The sequence below is a fragment of the Carassius carassius genome, chromosome 37, assembly GCF_963082965.1.
Source record: "Carassius carassius chromosome 37, fCarCar2.1, whole genome shotgun sequence".
In the NCBI taxonomy this organism is placed as follows: domain Eukaryota; kingdom Metazoa; phylum Chordata; class Actinopteri; order Cypriniformes; family Cyprinidae; genus Carassius; species Carassius carassius.
The window spans coordinates 1,359,268-1,371,586 of record NC_081791.1 but is presented as its reverse complement, the minus strand read 5'-3'; positions in this window follow the sequence as shown (position 1 = coordinate 1,371,586).

Below are 12,319 nucleotides of genomic sequence, written 5' to 3'. Positions count from 1 at the left end.
ACCCTCACGATCTGCAATAATCTGTGATGGAGAGAAATTAACTCGTTTATGCATAACAATAGCTGTACCTCTGGCTCTGCTGTTAAAATTAGAATGAAACACCTGGCCTATCCAGGGTTTTCTTAATCTAACGTGGTCTTTGACTCGCAGGTGTGTTTCCTGAAGAAACATGATATCAGAATTCAAATTCTTAAGATGAGAAAACACTCGAGAACGTTTAATTGGCCCTCCCAAACCTCGAACATTCCAGCTAACTATGTTAACCGAGATACCTCTACTACTCAGCCCCGTGTTTAGTCCAGCCATTTCACTAAAGCATATGAGACAAAATCAGTAAAACGGACTGAAGAGAAAGAAAAAAAAAAAAAAAACCCACACACACACATTTAAGCTATAATTTCCCTCCCTATGAACGAAACCAACCCCAAAACAGATAAAACAACAAAAACAAAAGAACATACATCCTAAACTCGTCATTGAAACCCACACGAGTTGCAGGAACAAACTACTGTAGCACAACCGGAAAACCATGCAGTGATGACCGCTCCGAAACTGAATAATACTACTGATAGTGATGATGATAATAATAATAAAAATAATAATATTAATAGTAATAATAATAATAATAGTAACAGAAAAAATAAAAAGAAACTACAAACTAACAAAAATGACTTGTCAGGGAGACAATAAACATCAGTCCTTGGAAATAAGAGACAGCATGAACTTATGCAGCCTAATCCACGTAGTTCAAGCAACTGAAGAAGACATAGGCTACCGTACTCAGTTTATGAAACAGTCTAATCACTGGCGATTAATAGAAGGGCAGCACAATTGAAAATTTATCCATCTTGAATGTGTTCCTGGAAGTAGCGCTCAGCAGCCTCCGGAGTGTCAAAGACATGCTCACCGTTATGAGTGATGCGCAGGCGGGCTGGGTAAATCATGCCGAAGCGTATTCCTTTTTTGTACAAACTTGACTTGACTTTGTTGAAGGCTGCGCGCTTCCTGGCGACACCCACGCTGAAGTCCTCGTAGAACTTTATGGTGTGACCTTGATACGAGGTCTCCCTATGTTCCTTGGCCCATCGTAGCGCAGCATCTTTGTCCAAAAACCTGTGAAATTTAACTATGAACGGCCGCGGTCTATCGCCTTGACGGGGTTTAGGCGCCAGACTCCGATGAGCGCGATCAATTTCAGGGGGGGCTGACAGGACGTCTTTCATAGTTTCAAAGAAAAAGTCAGTCATGAATTTTCTTGGATTTCTGCCTTCAATCCCCTCTGGGAAGCCCACCACACGTAGATTCTGTCATTTCGATCTGGACACCAAATCCTCCACAGCAGAACCAAGCGCTGCATTTAAATCAGCCGCCGCCGTTAGATTGGCCTTGAGCGAGGTGACTTCGTTCTCCAGCTCAGTGATCCTGCCGCTGTGGTCAGTAAGAGCCGTCTCCATCTCAGAAATAGTGGCAGTGTGAGATGCCAAAGTGCTGTGGATGCTTTCCAGCGATGTTTGTAATGGAGATAAGGAAGAGTTCAGCAAAGCTGTGAATTCCTCTGTCAGACTTCGCCTCGACTTCTCAAGCTCGGACACGAGCACCGCTGCTGTTAATGGAACAGGCGCCGCCGCCATTTCGGATGCCTCGTGATCTTTGCCAGAGGATTCTTGGTCTTTAGCACTGCCAGCGCCAGGTTTAGTATTTTTGCCCATTTCTGTATTAGCTCCGCTCCCCGATCACCAAAGACACTTTATCACACGCAAATGATAAGAAAAGAAGGCTGTCGTAAACACTACTTAATAAAAAAATTCGGAGCACAGACACCGTGCGACCTCTCACTACATCGTGAAACCGGAAGTCCTAATTCTTAGTTTTCTGATAACTTCTCTTTGTTGCTGAAATGATGGGGTTTCGTGACATTGTTCTGAGAGGCGTATAAAGGGCGTTTTTTAGTGATGCAGTGTACGCAGTGTACTTCAGGCCCTGACTGTGGAAATGCTGCGCTATTCTATGAGCCCCGCCCGGCCTGTTTTAAGCACTGGCTCGTACTGGCCTGACAGAGGAAATGCGGCTATTCTTCACTTCCTCGAAGACTTCAGATAATTGCACCTTCATTTGCACCACCATAATGAGGATATCCACACAAATCTACACCAACTCTGCCTTCCATTATCAGAGTAGAAACCTCAAAGCCTCACACTTCATCTGAGCTAGACAGATGTACTAAGCATCAGCTACCAGGACATCTAGGCCACCTTAACAATGCCATCCATATAATACCTCCGGGGAAATCCTTCGTGTCAGACAATCTGTCAAAAGCACAAACCATCCCTTCCCATACGACAGAGTCGGATTAGATAAACACGCAATGGAAATGTGCCTCCGGCAGTAAATGGAACAAGATTTTGTTACATAATATCTACATCTCTCATCCCGGCAGCATCCAACTGTATACTGATGCAACACCCTAAATGGGCTTCAGCAGTTAATATGGTGGCTGCTGGGTTGATTCTGAACAGCCTCCAGAATTCAGTTTCGACAATCCACAGTCAAGAGCAGTCTCCACAGCATAATGAAACATATACCATAGTCATAACACCCATACTGGGGGGGGGGGATGGTCCGAATCTACTCATCCGTTCAGACTATGCAGCAGAAGTTGAAACCATAAACAAGGGATGATTATGTTTGGCAGTTATGCAATTCATGAATAGGCTCACTTAATCTACTCAACAACAATTCCTCCTCCGAGAAACTCCTATACCAAGACTCCTCAATCTCATAACCGACTCTTCGTCTCATTTCCCATTCCAGAAGTTAGACTTGGCTCAGGAATAAACATGCATCCCTCGCCGGTCATGCCTCAGTTCAAACATTAAATACTTAATTGCCTTGCTCCAAGCATGATCTCCAGGATACCTCTCCGGCTGGAACTGTCTCAAAGCTTCCTTTCCCATCAACCGACCCGCTGTCCATTTGCAACTTAATATCTTACGCTTATTCCTTCCTCAGATCCCCATGTGCATTTTTAAACCTACTTGCAAGGGATCAACTATTCCTGTGAATAACCACTGGCTATGATTGCCCAGCTTCTCTCATTCTCATACATTCGTACTTCTAAAGGCTTACAAAAACAAGAACCTACGTTAACCATCTAATGCCTGAACTATTCAGCCTCTGAATCCTCTCCGTATGATCAGGGATTCTGAGCTCACGTTTAACTCAGCTCTTCCCAACTTTGGGGATCCTCATTGTCTGATCTAAATATATGCTAGAGATGGCACCTCCACCTTGAGTCTCTCTGAGCCATCAATTCAAGATGCTCTAATCAACCTGACCATCATCCCATTCCCTCGATCCCTTCATCCCATTCCCTCGACCCCTTCATCCTCTTTCTACTCTTCCCCAACTCTCTGTTCAATTAACAGTTTCATAGCTTGTTTGTGGCATGGTCCTAGATAGTGAAATGGATGTTAATTGATTATCAGATGTTCAGGAGTAGGGGCACGCCCCAAACAATCACCTGACTTCTAAAAATCCTCCATATATACCGGGCCACCTCATACCGTACTGCTAGTCTCGTTCTCTCGAACCCACCCTTCCCTCCCTTTCTCATCCATTCAATCAACCTTATCCCACATTATATTTCTATCAGGTTGTAACGGGGGATCGTCATTGTCTGGCCTAAATATATGCAAGAGACGGTACCCCTACCCTGAGTCTCTCTGAGCCATCAATTCAAGATGCCCTGATCAACCTGACCATCATCCCATTCTCTCGACCCTTTCATCCCATTTCCTTTACCCCTTCACCCTCTTTCTACTCTTCCTCAACTCTCTATTCCGTTTATAGTTTCATAGCTTGTTTGTGGCATGGTTCTAGCTAGTGAAATGTACTTTTAATTAATACAGTAGTCAACATTTGAAGTGGATCAAAAAAATCCTAAAACAAGAACGGGTATTGATTTGGTTTTAGGACAACTTTGATGAAAGGTTTTGATCCACTTTAAATGTTGACTACTATAGTATATATTTATGTATAAATGTATTGTTTTTCATGAAAGAAATTTATAACAATACAAAGAGCAATGTGTAGGCCTACCAGATTTAATCCTACACTTATTCATTTTTGTTAGTGATAATCTTTTGTTAATTGCATGAGTTTATGGAAAGAAGTATGAACATGAAGCCATTTTGTCTGTTCACAAACTTCTTCAAAGTTTATTATTACATCCACACATTATACACTCACCTAAAGGATTATTAGGAACACCAGTTCAAATTCTCATTAATGCAATTATCTAATCAACCAATCACATGGCAGTTGCTTCAGCGCATTTAGGGGTGTGGTCCTGGTCAAGACAATCTCCTGAACTCCAAACGGAATGGCCAAATGGGAAAGAAAGGTGATTTAAGCAATCTTGAGCGTGGAATGGTTGTTGGTGCCAGACGGGCGGTCTGAGTATTTCACAATCTGCTCAGTTACTGGGATTTTCATGGACAACCATTTCTAGGATTTACACAGAATGGTGTGAAAAGGGAAAAACATCCAGTATGTGGCAGTCCTGTGGGCGAAAATGCCTTGTTGATGCTAGAGGTCAGAGGAGAATGGGCCAACTGATTCAAGCTGATAGAAGAGCAACTTTGACTAAAATAACCACTCGTTATAACCGAGGTATGCAGTAAAGCATTTGTGAAGCCACAACATGCACAACCTTGAGGCGGATGGGCTACAACAGCAGAAGACCCCACCGGGTACTACTCATGTGAGTGTTTTGCCCTCCCTCCCTGTTTAGTTTGGTCTACTCCATTGCGTATCTTGAAACACGCCCCTTTTACGTCATCTAATTTTATTTTACAGAGAGAGAGAGAGAGAGAGAGACAGATTTATCCGGTACAGCGAATTTCTCTGAGCAGCAGGCCATTGAATACATTCACTAAAAACATCACCGACTGTGTTTACAAGAATACTTGCAGAGACAATAATTTTGAGATAATTTTCTGTGTATGTGTTCATTCAGAAGTTACGATACACGAAAGATAAAGAATTAAATTCTGTGTACATGCATTGTCTGAAATTCTGCTCTTGGTGCATGCTTTCAACGTGTGCATGCAAGCTCCGAAGGCACGAAAATTGATTAAAACATTTGAATCGGAAAGATTTAGAAACAAGTGCAAATGATTAACTATGATCCTTTCACCCTTTAAGCGAGTGAGCAACATGAATCAAGTTAGGAATTTTACATCACTATTCACGATAAACCGTCGGTCAGCGCGGTGATATATTTTGGAGCACGACTGAAAAACACAATAGTCCAAGGACATTGGGCTAGCGATTTTACGAGCCCTGCACCTCAGATATATCCAGTTTGTGAACCATTGGTTTCCACACTGGTTTCGTTCAACAAAATAAATGATTATTTTAAAAGATTGACTCAAAAGAATCATCTGTTCACGAATCGGATCATGAACTTGTATTACTGAGCCAAAGACGATCTATTATTGAACATCTCGAATGAATAAAGACTTCAAGTTCATCTGTAAAGCACATAAAGCTTTCGTTTGAGTTTATAAACTTCTATCTCATGCATGATTCATATGGATCTGTTAACTGAATGCAAAGTGTGAGTTCTAGAAGAATGTTGTGTTGTGATGAGCATGTATCGCACACTAGGAGTTGCTAAATGAACAGCTGCTGCATGCAGGTTTTTTGTTGTTGTTGTTGTTGTTGTTTTGTTTCAGTGGAGGATCAGTTGCCCTATTGGTCAAAATCCCCAAACTGTCCCCACCCAGTCTGCCCCTGGTAAGAAGGGAGGAGAGATTGCAGAGAGGCAAACTCACACAAACATATGACAGAGAGCATGATATAATCTAACAGTTCCCCCATTTGTTTATATAATAAACACCATAAAGGCTCTCTGCCCAATCACCCTTCTCTTAAAATTAACTCAGCATTTTTCTCATTAAACTTTAGATCAGCACATTTAACAGTTCTATTCACCAAGGCACTTACGAGCAATCTTTACCAACTTGCTAACCAAGGCAAAAATCTTTCTTATTATTCACTACTTCCCTTGCCTTATAATTCCTGAGCATTCCTAGACATATTCAGTAAACCTTTATCAATCACCATCAATCAACCTTTATCAAACATTAACCATCCGCCTCATTATGAGGGTTATCTGTGCAACATAAGGCCATGGCCTCAGTCTTAACAATATGGTTGGTTAGTCACTACCAAATGTTCATAGCAAATGTATGGTGTATCTACATTATCTAGCCAATTTTCATCACCCATATTTACAAGGAAATACAAGTGCGTCTCAGTAAATTAGAATGTTGAGGAAAAGTTAATTCATTTCAGTAATTCAACTCAAAGGGTGAAACTTGTGGTTTCATAGTGTGACCGTGGCTGGGCGTGGACATTTCAGTTTAGGGTCGGCGATATCTTTATCTTATCTCATTTGCAAAAGATTTTAAATATTTTTTTATTTATTTATTTATTTTATTTATTATATAGCAATATCTGGCAACACTGCATCGCTGACTAAACTGACAGCAATCAAAAAAGCCCATTGGCATGTTATTGATGACAGGTAAAATCATGCAAAATCACACTGCTGTAACGCCGTCTGAAAACCTCTCTGTTTTATGGATGGACAGGACAGCCGAGGCCGGCAAATCCAAAGATGGAGGAGTGTGTTTCATGATTAACAAGAAATGGTGTGACCCCAGGAATATCTCCAATCTATCGCGTTATGCTTAGTTCTCATCAGTCAGAAATACAGATTTACATTTACATTTAATCATTTAGCAGATGCTTTTATCCAAAGCGACTTACAAATGAGAACAATAGAAGCAGTCAGGTCAACAAGAGAACAACAACAGTATACAAGTGCCATGACAAGTCTCAGTTAGTCTAGTATAGAACGCATAGGTAGGGTTTTTTTTTTTTTTTTTTTTTAAAGACAAGAAAAGGAAAAGTGCTAGTGTTAGTTGGTTAAGTGCAGGCAAAAAAGATGAGTCTTTAGCTGTTTCTTGAAAATGAGTAAAGACTCAGCTGTACGAATTGAGATTGGGAGGTCATTCCACCAGCTGGGCACAGTCCAGGAAAAGGTCCTTGAGAGTGATTTTGAACTTCTTTGGGATGGTACCACAAGGCGTCGATCACTTGCAGAGCGCAAACTTCTGGAGGGCACATAAGATTTAACCAATGAGTTTAGGTAAGTTGGTGCCGGAGCGGAGTAACGTGAGATTTTTTTGGCTCATTGAAGACAACCCTCGCTGCTGCATTCTGGATCAATTGCAGAGGCTTGACAGTACATGCAGGAAGGCCCGCCAGGAGAGCATTACAATAGTCCAGTCTGGAGAGAACAAGAGCTTGGACAAGAAGTTGGGTTGCTTGCTCTGACAGGAAGGGTCTAATCTTCCTAATGTTGTATAAGGCAAACCTGCAGGACCGGGTAGTTGTAGCAATGTGGTCTGTGAAGCTTAACTGATGATCCATCACAACTCCTAGGTTTCTAGCTGTCCTCGAAGGAGTAATGGTTGATGAGCCCAGCTGTATAGAGAAGTTGTGATGAAGCAATGGGTTAACTGGAATCACCAGGAGTTCTGTCTTCGTAAGGTTAAGCTGAAGGTGATGGTCATTCATCCAGCTAGAGATGTCACTCAGACAGGCTGAGATGCGAGCAGCTACCGTCGAGTCATTACTCGCTCAAGTGTCTTTGCAATGAATGGAAGAAGGGATACCGGTCTGTAGTTTTCAAGAAGCGCTGGATTTAGAGATGGTTTCTTGAGCAGTGGGCTTACCCGAGCCTGCTTGAATGCTGAGGGAAATGTTCCAGAGTGAAGAGAGGAGTTGATAACGTGAGTAAGCGAAGGTATGACTGAAGAAGAGATCGCTTGAAAGAGGTGAGTGGGGATCGGATCAAGTGGACAAGTAGTAGGATGATTGGACAGAAGTTCAGAGACGTCCATCTCTGAGAGTGGGGAGAAGGAGGAGAAAGAGTGTGCATCGGTCATTGTGAAGTTGTCCTCAGTCTGCGGTGTGGAGAATTGGCCGCTGATGGATCTCGTCTTATTTGTGAAGAAAACTGCAAAGTCGTCCGCTGTAAGAGTCGATGGAGGAGGTGGTGGCGGCGGATTAAGAAGAGAAGAGAAAGTCTTGAAGAGTGTCCGAGCGTCACAACAGCTGTTAATTTTGTTGTGGTAGTAGGATGTTTTAGCCGTGAAGACATTTGCAGAGAAGGAAGAGAGGAGAGACTGAAACACACTGAGGTCTGTAGAGTTTCTTGATTTCTGCCATTTCCTCTCTGCAGCCCTGAGTTTAGAGCGATGTTCACGGAGAACCTCAGACAGCCAGGGGGCAGATGGGGCAGTGCGTGCTGGTCTAGACAACAGTGGGCAAAAGTTGTCCAAGCAAGATGTTAAAGTGGAGCAAAGAGTGTCCGTAGTGCTGTTCGTGTCCAGAGCAGATAACTGAGAGAGTGCAGGAAGCGAGGATGAAACTACAGAAGATAGGAGAGATGGAGAGAGTGAGTGTAGGTTCCGTCGAAAGGTGACCTGCGTTGGAGTGAGAGGCACTTCAGGAGTAAGTGCTAGGTTAGCAGTAATGAGGAAGTGGTCTGAGGTGTGCAGTGGAGCAACTGAAGAGTTGTCCACAGAGCAACAGCGCGTGTAGATGAGGTCCAGTTGGTTGCCTGATTTGTGAGTCGCTGTAGTAGACACTAGCTTGAGATCAAATGAGGCGAGCAGAGTTTTGAAGTCAGCAGTCTGGGGTTTATCTAGGTGGATGTTGAAGTCACCAAGCAGTACCAGAGGAGTACCATCTTCAGGAAAGTTTGATAGCAGCACATCCAACTCCTCCAAGAAGTTTCCCAATTGACCTGGGGGACGATAAATGACCACAAAGTGGATTTTAACAGGGTGGGTTACAGTAATGGCATGTGATTCAAATGAACCAGTACCTGTAGGTGATGGCTGAAGATCAAATTTCCATTCTTTTGATATAAGGAGACCTGTCCCTCCACCCCTCCCAGTGGTACGAGGAGTGTGGGAACAAGTGAAATTAGTGGAGAGGGCTGCAGGGGTGGCAGTATCTTCAGGTTTGATCCAAGTCTCTGTCAGTGCCATGAGGTTGAGACCGGAATGAGTAGCAAGAGAAGAAATGAAGTCGGCTTTGTTAACTGCAGACTGGCAGTTCCAGAGACCAACTGGAATAGAGAGCGTAGTAGTAGAGGTCAGAGGGACAGGCCGTAGGTTTGTCAGACAGGCCTTCCTGCGACGTCCATAGCGTGCTCTCCGAGTGTTAGTAGTGATAGTAGAGATCTACGCTTTCATTTGTTGCATTTTTGATCCTGAAAGAAAACAGAACAACAAAAGAGCGAATCATACCACTGTCTGAGGTTGTGCTTCAAGTCGAACGGTTCACAGCTGAGCATCGCGAGAGGCGGATCTGCGCCAGAGCGCACATGTGAATGAACTGCACAAAGTCATTTTCAGATGCAATAATAAAAAAACAACAACCCTGGATAGCCTAGATTAGGCCCATATTCACAAATGTGTTAGCTATGGAATGAAATATCTGATATTCCGATTATCAAATACATGCAAGTGGAAGTGTATTGTTGTTTAAACACCTTTATAACGATCGCGTTAGTTGAGCTGTATGCGCGATATAATTTTATGGCACAAATTTTGAAATAGGCTTAAATCAAACACATTTCAATTCAGATTCTGTATATATATATATATATATATATATATATATATATTTATAAACATGTATTTATTGAATTTTAACAGTTTACAAAAACATATAACAGTCAAACTATAAAATAATCCACTCCCCCCACCCCAAACGAAACGAAAAAAAAAAAAAAAAAAAAACACTGGGTAACGACATTACATAATCATAAACAGCTTAGGAGGTATCAACTTTAGGGACATATCTCCTTCAGGTTTCCAGAGTATCCTCGACTTCACAGTTCTCCAAGAATGCAAGAAAGGGATTCCAAATCTCTCTGAATTCGGCTGATTTCTTTTTCACTTTGTATGTTAACTTCTCCAGGATAAGGCATGATGATAGTTCTTTCAGCCATCGACCAACAGAAGGGCTCTTGACATCTTTCCAACAGAGAGAAATCAAGCGTCTAGCTTGGACTAAACATAAGTCTGTAATTTTCTTTTCTTTGCGGTTTAACATGCAGTCCTTTGGATACAAATTAAGAATACAAAGTGCAGGATTGTCAGGCACTGGATTTAAGGTCATCTTAGAAATACATTTTATAACTTCATTCCAGAACTTTCGTATCTCTGAGCAGTCCCACAGACAATGAAATAAGGTACCCTTTTCGAAATTACATTTAACACAGATATCAGGAATATTAGGATTCATCTTATTCAGTCTTTCGGGAGTAACATAAGTCCTCATAATCCAATTATATTGAATCAATTTAAGATGGGTATTTATTGTTAAAAGTTGTGCTCTAGAGCACACCTCTATCCAGTCCTCTTCTGAGATATTTGTTTGTAAGTCATTTATCCATTGAGTTTTCTTATGCTCAGTAGAGTCTTTATGGTTTTTCACCAGGGTAGAGTAAAGATATCTGACCCTTGCCAGTACAGTTATTCACAGCTAGGTTTTCTAACGTGGACAAGCGGGGTTGTATATAGGAATGTGTCTGTGCATAAACAAAACTCCTTAACTGTAAATATTTAAAAAAGTGCGTCCGAGGTATATCATATTCATTTCTAAGTTCTTCAAATGAAGCTAGTTTACTTTCCTTATATAGATCCATAACTTTACAGATGCCCTTAGTTGCCCACATTTTAAAACCTTGGTCTTTTTTTCCAGGAGAAAAGTTATCATTCCCCCATATTGGTGAAAAGCCTGAAAACAAAGTAGATTCACCGAGAAATGACTGTACATTGTGCCAGACATTAATTGTGTTTCTCACAAAGGGGTTATCAGTGAGCCGCTTCAGTTTTTTGACAGATGCAGAGTATAAATAAGTGTCAAGTCGCTGGCCTTTAGTACAGATACTTTCAATTTGCACCCATGGTAAGTAAGGTTCAGGTGAAAACCAGTACATTGCAGCTCTAATTTGAGCAGCCCAAAAGTACCATTGTAAATTAGGTAATTGTAATCCTCCTCTCTCATAAGGCAGGTAAAGAAGTGACAGTCTCAACCTTGACCTCCTGTTATTCCAAATAAACTTAGTAAATAGTTGCTTCATTTTGGAAAAGAACTGTGGCGGCGGGGGTAAAGGAATGGATTGAAATAGGTATAAAAACTTTGGTAATATATTCATCTTGATTATATTTATACGCCCTATAAGAGAAATTGGCATTGATGACCAGCTATTCATGGATTCATTTACTGTAGAAATCATGGGATCATAGTTGCAGAATAATAAATCTTTAATGGTTGGGGTGATAGTGATACCGAGATATTTAAATCCATTTACCGCATTATTGAAAGGGTGTTTTATCACTGAATTTATTCGCTCCTACTTGTTCAGGAACATTATAGAGGATTTTGTATCGTTTACTTTAAAGCCTGAAAATTTTCCGAAGGTTTCAATTAAATTGGTCAGATTGAGAATTGAATTACTTAGGTCTGTTAGAAGCAAGAGGGTGTCATCAGCATACATTACAATGCGATGTTCCGTGTCTGATATTTTTATTCCTGAAATTGAGGGGTGCGATCTCACCGCTATTACAAGCGGTTCCATTGCCAAAACAAATAGCATTGGCGAGAGAGGGCACCCCTGACGAGTACCTCTTGTGAGTTTGAAAGGAGATGATATTATATGGTTGGTGGAGACCTCTGCCATTGGGTCAGTATAAAGTGTCTCAATCCATTTTCGAAAGTAGTTACCAAAGCCAAGGCGAAATAACACATCGAATAAATAGCTCCACTCCACTCTGTCGAATGCTTTTTCAGCATCTAAGGACAGAATAGCGGTGTCAGGGGTTCCCTCCCTCGCGTGTATCAGATTCAACACCCTTCTGACATTATGGAATGCTTGGCGGTTTTTCACAAAACCATTCTGATCCGGGTTGATCACTGTCGGGAGCACCGGTTCTAGTCTTCTAGCCATTACTTTAGCAATAATCTTAGCATCTGTGTTAAGCAGAGAAATAGGTCTATACGATGTGCAATTGGTAGGGGACGTATTGGGTTTCAATATAAGTATTATCAGCGCACACCTCAAAGAATCCGGAAGACAACCCTGTTGAAAGGCCTCATCATACATAGCTAAAAGGGGTTCAATTAATTGATCTTTAAATATCTTATAGATATCAACTGGAAGACC